This window comes from Delphinapterus leucas, chromosome 11, assembly GCF_059928025.1.
Source record: "Delphinapterus leucas isolate spDelLeu-1000000601 "Yukka" chromosome 11, BTC_Dleu_Yukka2, whole genome shotgun sequence".
In the NCBI taxonomy this organism is placed as follows: Eukaryota; Metazoa; Chordata; class Mammalia; order Artiodactyla; family Monodontidae; genus Delphinapterus; species Delphinapterus leucas.
In genome coordinates this window covers 98145509-98152569 of record NC_143139.1, presented here as the reverse complement: position 1 = coordinate 98152569, position 7061 = coordinate 98145509, and the positions used below count along the sequence as shown (strand labels likewise).

The following is a 7061-nucleotide window of genomic DNA, read 5'->3' as shown; positions in this document are numbered from 1 at the left end:
GTGGGTTCCCTAGAGGCCAAGTAACTTGCCATTTGCACACCTAGTCGGGGTCAACGAAGATGAAGTCTGCAAACACATTTTTAAACTGTGGGACTAATACATGTGTCCAGTGTCAGGATTTGTGTTCGTGTGCTTTTATTTGATTACTGCAGTATAGCGTCTCAAATATCACGTACAGTAATAGATTAAGCTGTACAAAGCGGTTCAACTTTAACTCTCCTTGCCTAACGGTTAATAGGACGCTATGGGAATTTGGCCCATTATTAACGCATCAGGAAAGTTGCTTCAGAAAAAGAACATTTTGGGACTTTACTGGTGGCGCAGTGGTTAAGAATCCGCCTGCCAGTGCAGGGGACACGGGGTCGAGCCCTGCTCGGGGAAGATCCCACGTGCCGTGGAGCAACTAAGCCTGTGCGCCACAACTACTGAGCCTGCGCTCTAGAGCCCGTGAGCCGCAACTACTGAGCCCACGCACCACAACTCCTGAAACCCGTGCGCCAAGAGCCCGTGCTCCACTCGCCGCAACTAGAGAAAGCCTGCGCGCAGCAACAAAGACCCAACACGGCCCAAAATAAAAATAAATAAATGAATAAATAAATAAAAGAAACATTCTTAGAGCAGTGGTTATTAACCTTTTTGGGGAGGAAGGGTTTATGGATTACTTGAAAATGCGAAGAAAGTTTGTGCATACATTCATGTAGGAAACCAGTTTGCATATAATTTCAGGGTGTTTGTGAGTCCTCCCTAAAAGCCTATCCATGGACTGACTAGCGTGTTAAAGACTGCTTGTCTAGGTACTGGATTACACATCATAAGGGTTTAAAGAAGAACAAAGGTGACCCCTATTATGTTTACTTCTCCTAGAATGAGACATTCAAAACAGTTGTTGCTAGGTGTTTGTTCTTTTTCTGAGGATGTACGTGATACATACCCAGCCAGGGAACTGTGTTGTGTATCTTTCACACCGTCCTTGTAAATTGGATGGAATGCGAACTGTAGGTATGACTAGTCAGAGAATGTTGACTGACAGTGTATTACAGAAAGAGAGATCTCCAGAGGCATGCTCTTAAGTGTTTTTTTTTTCTACAAAAAGAGACATAATACCCTTCAGGATGATACATGACTTGGCAAAGCTATGCAGTTGGTTAGTGGCAGAGCTAGGGCCAGAGCCCAGGTCTCACTTCCAGCCCATCGTTCATTTCAACAATCATGGAATGCCTACTGCTGGACACTCCACAGATGTTACAAGTGGCCCCTCATCTCTTCCAGCTGTCCCAGGTCAGCTTTCCCACACGTCACACTGGCTGTTCTAAGTCCTTACCACTTAAACCTCACTAGCCACATTTCTCCATATTCCACCTCCCAACCCCCAGCCTCACTTCCTGCCTAACCATCCTTAATACATATACTATGCATTCAACTAGTTACCAAATGAATGAACCCCTTTTATTTTTCTTCATTGAGAGACATTATCCCAGATATTTCTGGATTCCCTTCTGACTAGTAGTTTGTGAATCTTCATGTTTGGTTCTGTCTGTGTGAAGCTCATTCATTCCAAACTTATTAGTGGCTTAGAAACTGAATGGTAATTTTTGTTTTTCACAGGCAAGTGTGATTACTAGAGAACTTGCTATATAATATCTGGTCCTTACTACATAAAGGACCCAGCTTAGGTAGTGCTAAGCTTTCTTATAGTCAACATTGAAATGTGGCTAGTTAAAATCACAACTTTTATTCTTGCAGTAATCCATTATTTATCTTGTAAGACTGAGCTGGTACATTTATTTCTTAATTACATATTGTAGTATGAGGTAATTGATGCCTTTCTAATGCAAATAAAGACTTATGCATATAATAGCACAATAGCACTTTAGCTGACTTGCACAAAACTGTGGTGGATTTTAGTGCTTTACTAAAATGGCAGCTTTAAACAGGCTATAACTCAGGAGAATGAAGGCAGTCTGTATGCAACCCCTACCTCCACTGAATTCAGCTTCCATTTGTCACTCATTTTATGAAATAGTCCTCCAAGAGCATTAGCTAGTTTTTTTCCTGAAATCTACCTTTCAAAAATCTCTTTGAATTTGCTTAACCTCTGAGGATTTTTATGGTTGCCAGGTTAGGTCACTTTCATCTTTACGTTAAGTCAATAAGTAACCAGACGCATCAGTTTCCCTTCTTAACCTAATTCAGAATGAGTTCATGGCAATGTAATCTTGCATTCCTTTCTCCTGCTTGAGTTCCATGACGGGAACCACCATTGTGTCAGCTTTGCCACTGTGATCAAGTCATAAACGTCTCAGATAATTCAAGCCTAGTTTACCCTAATGAAGAAAAGGGGAAGATAACATTTGTTGAATTCCAGCCGTGTCCTGGCCTTTGTTTCAGATGGAGAACCGTGAGATTGGAATCGTTCTCTGTTTGGACTTAACAGAAAACAACAACAGGAAGCCTATAGGACCACACTGTGCTCCAAATATTAAGGCATTGAAAAAGGAAGTGTTTTTCTATCATCAGCCCAGCAGCGGGGCTGCTGTCATGGAGTGGTCTGGCTGAAGATCCCAGCTAATAGAAATCGGTACCTCTTTTGTGTTTGAAGGGACCTCTTTGAATCCAGAAATGCAATTGCACTTGTCTCTTTATTTTGGGTCATTTGTTGACCAATATCTGTGCCCTGTCCTAGAGTAGGTTGTACCTAAAGAATAGGAAAAAAAAGGTTAGGACAGATGGGCAGATAGCATGCACTGCCTTAAAGAATGTTGTATACTGCTTTTCTCTTCCTGTTCTTCAGTTCTTCATGAGTTTGGTGCTGAATACTGATAAAACGACCTCCACAGTCAAGAGAAGGTAAGTACTAAAGGCAGCAGAATGAAGAATTTGGGGTTAGCGTTACCAGATCACAGAGCATGGAATTCTTCAATAGTTGTGCCACAGGAATTCACAGAGTTCTTGGAAGATTCGCATTCCCCCAGACCTGGTCTGAGAGCCAGACGTCTGGTGGGTGATGTGTGTATTAACAGGCACCAAGAGTCTTGTTTTCCTCCCAGACTCTTGCTCGAGTTTGAACCTAGTGGAAAGTCCGCCTCCATTAGTTGTTGGGCAGGCAAAGGTTATCCAACCGACTGAGGGAAGGAAGATGAATAAAACAGGAAATATGGTGATTAAGAACAAGCTTTGGAGTTAATTGTCCTGAGTTTGATTCTTTTTTTTTTAATCAATTTATTTATTTATTTATTTATTTTTGGCTGTGTTGGGTCTTCGTTGCTGTGTGCGGGTTTTCTCTAGCTGCGGAGAGCAGGGGCTACTCTTCATTGCGGTGCACGGACTTCTCATTTGTCGTGGCTTCTCGTTGTGGAGCACAGGCTCTAGGCGCACGGGCTTCAGTAGCGTGGCACGTGGGCTTCAGTAGTTGTGGATCGTGGGCTTCAGTAGTTGTGGCTCGTGGGCTCTAGAGTGCAGGCTCAGTAGTCGTGGCTCACGGGCTCAGTTGCTCCGCGGCATGTGGGATCTTCCCGGACCAGGGCTCGAACCTGTGTCCCCTGCATTGGCAGGCGGATTCTTACCACTGCTGCCACCATGGAAGCCCTGAGTTTGATTCTTCAACATGTCTCATACCAGTTGGGTGTCCTCAGACAAGCTATTGAACTCTGAGCTCAGTTTCCTCATCTGTAAGCTGAAGGTAATAGTGCCTTCATGGAGTTGTGAGCGTTAAAGGAGAACATGGATGTAAGGCACACAGTAAGGGCTCGGTATAAATGGATCATTATTATTAAGACAATAGCCCCTGTTTTTAAGTTCCTTGGAGGTTTTCCCTCCTCAAACACTGAAAGGATTTTCATTATTTTTTTCAAATACGATTCTTGTTCTAAAAGATTTTGTTTACTATCAAAGATTGTATTTGTGAAATGATAACTCAGTTTCCCTTTACTAATCAGAAATGTAACCGACATGCGGAGGTTTTTGCCTCCTTACCATAACTAATATAATCTCACCAGGTTCTTGTTATTCCAGCTAAAAGCAAAGAACTATGATGTTATAGCTGGAGCAGTTTTATGATGAGTTAGACTTATGATTTCCAGTAGGCTCTTTGAAACGTTACTTATGAGTCAGAGAATCCCTGTGCCTTTTCGTAGGTTCTAGACTACATTTTTCTCAATGTCAACACAGTTAGCTTCAAAATTAAAAATTAATGTTAAACTGGGAGTCAGCTGGATTCTCCTGAGACTTTGTGCAATGCCTGACTTATTTTGTCCTGGAGGTTGCAGTCCATTGACTTGTATTTTCATATTTCAGGCTTCAATGCAAAAGGAAAACTAATGGCTAAATTTTCTAGAGCTGTTATCATATTTTTTTTTTTTTTTTTTTTTTGCGGTACGCGGGCTTCTCACTGTTGTGGCCTCTCCCATTGCGGAGCACAGGCTCCGGACGCGCAGGCTCAGCGGCCATAGCTCATGGGCCCAGCCGCTCCGCGGCATGTGGGATCCTCCCGGACCGGGGCACGAACCCGTGTCCCCTGCATCGGCAGGCGGACTCTCCACCACTGCGCCACCAGGGAAGCCCCCATAACTATTTTCTTATATTGAAATTTAAAGTCTTTGGTTTTGGCCCTCAGGGACCTTCGCATCTTGCCCCACTCTATCTTTTCAGCCTCTTCCAGCGTTCCCTGTCATGCCCTCTATACCCCCTAGCCTCTCAGTGTTCACCAAATACATCTGCCTTTTAAAGTCTCTCGGACCTTGCTGGGGGTTCTCTCTGCCTGGATTGCTGTTTCTTCTCCTGGTCGGGCCTCTCTGAAAACCTGGCTCAAATGTGTGCTCTGTGGAGCCTTTCAGATCTCCCGGGCCGAGGTGGAAGCGCTCATCGTGTACTTTCATGAGATGTCTCTTCCTGGTAGACAGTTTGCTCCTAAAGCACAGGGCTTTGTCGGAGTCACCATCATGTGTCTGGAGCCAAATGTGGTGTATCGGTCTGCTCAGGCTGCCGTAACAAAATGAGCTGGGTGGCTTAAATTACAGACATTTATTTTCTCACAAGTCTGGAGGTTGGAAATCCCAGATCAAGCCCTAGCAGGGTTCCAGTTGAGAAGTCTCTTGAGGCTTGTAGATGGCCGCCTTCTCACTAAGTCCTCACATGGCATTTCCTTGATGTGTGGTGTGCTGCAGAAGGAGAGAGAGCAAGAGAAAGAAGGAAAGAGATCTCTCTCTGGCGTCTGTTTTTAAAAAAAATTATTTTATTTGTTTATTTTTGGCTGTTTTGGGTCTTCATTGCTGCATGTGGGCTTTCTGTAGTTGCAGCGAGCAGGGACTATGCGTTGTGGTGTGCAGGCTTCTCACTGCAGTGGCTTCTCTTCTTGCAGAGCATGGGCTCTAGGCATGCAGGCTTCAGTAGTTGCAGCACGCAGGCTCAGTAGTTGTGGCTCATGGGCTGTAGAGCGCAGACTTAGTAGTTGTGGCGCGTGGGCTTAGTTGCTCAGCGGCATGTGGGATCTTCCTGGACCAGGGCTCGAACCCAGGTCCCCTGCATTGGCACGTGAATTCTTAACCACTGCGCCACCAGGGAAGTCCAAATCCAAGATTTTTAAATGCTTTAATCCAAATACATACCCACTCCTGTCTTATATATCATTATTGTCCATCATTTTACTTACAGCTCATTTTTTTTTTTTTGCGGTACGCGGGCTTCTCACTGCTGTGGCCTCTCCCGTTGCGAAGCACAGGCTCCGGACGCGCAGGCTCAGCGGCCATGGCTCACGGGCCCAGCCGCGCCGCGGCACGTGGGATCCTCCCGGACCGGGGCACAAACCTGTGTCCCCTGCATCGGCAGGCGGACTCTCAACCACTGCGCCACCAGGGAAGCCCCAGCTCATTTTTATATTCTTCAAATTATTTACTATTGCTGTTGTTTTTAAACAGTCGGTGCTGATTTAGAGTCACCACGTAGTTAGTTACGAATTACTTTGCTACCATTTTTTCTTACATCTCTTTTTCAAATCTTTTCTTTCTGAAATAAATGCCATAGTATTTCTTTCAGTGAAAATCTTTATGGTGGTATTCTTTTAGGCTCTTCAGAAAAAAACAAACCTCTTCTCTTCCTCATTGTTGTATCGACATTTAGCTGGGAAGGTAATTCTAGGCGGACATTTATTTCTCTCAGCAGAAAAATTTACGTATATTTCTTTATAGAGAGATTATGCTGTGCCACAGCCACCTAGCGGAGGAACGGAGGCTTGAATCCATGCCCACGTGACACTAGAGCTGAAGTTATCAGCCGAATCCTTTGTATTTGGATTCATCAAATAATATAATGTGAACAGTAACAGGTCCACAGTGTATCTACATCATGACAACACATAGGCAAATTTTAAAATACAATATTCAGTCCAGTGCAGCAAGCATGTTTTGCAAACTTCTCAAATGGTAAGCAGCACGGGGCATACAAAAAGGTATTGTGCTTTGGTGGAGGCAGCACAGTCTCCCTGGGGAGGTGGGAAGCAGTGGCAGCATTTGTTCCAACACACTTCAGCATCCCAGCCAGGGTTCTAGGTCTTGTGATGCTGGGGAATAGCAAACGCGTCAGGCTCTCTTTGAGGTATAAATGTGCTTGTATACTGATTACCCTCAGGAATACATATGCAAACATTGTACCCTGGCTGAGGAGCCCCCTGAAAGCAAGCCTGGACAGGGGCATGCACATACCTAATTGATTTGGGAAAGTGAGTGATTCCAGAGACTGGGGGAGTATAACAGGGAAAAAGGAAAACCAATACAAGAGTGCATTCTCAAGCTGGTGCTGGGGCTCTGTCTTAACCAGGGTTCTCCAGAGAAGTAGAACCAAGAGATTTACTATAAGGAATTGGCTCGTGCGATTATGGAGGCTGGGAAGTCCAAAATCTGCAGTGTTGGCTGGCGGGCTCGAGACCCCGGAGAGCTGATGGTACAAAGTCTGAGGGCGTCGTGCTGGAGAACTCCTCCTGCTTCAGGGAGTTCAGTCCCTGTTCCCTTCAAGGCTTCAACTGATTGGATGAGGCCCACCCATACTACGGAGGGCACTCTGCTTTACCC

At 44.8% G+C, this 7061-nt stretch overlaps 1 long non-coding RNA gene across 1 annotated transcript in view; it reads left to right on the top strand.

Annotated features, from left to right (window-relative positions):
* The window catches only part of LOC111186311 (uncharacterized), a 63390-nt gene that overhangs the window by 1283 nt on the left and 55046 nt on the right, over positions 1-7061 (top strand). The window lies entirely within an intron of this gene.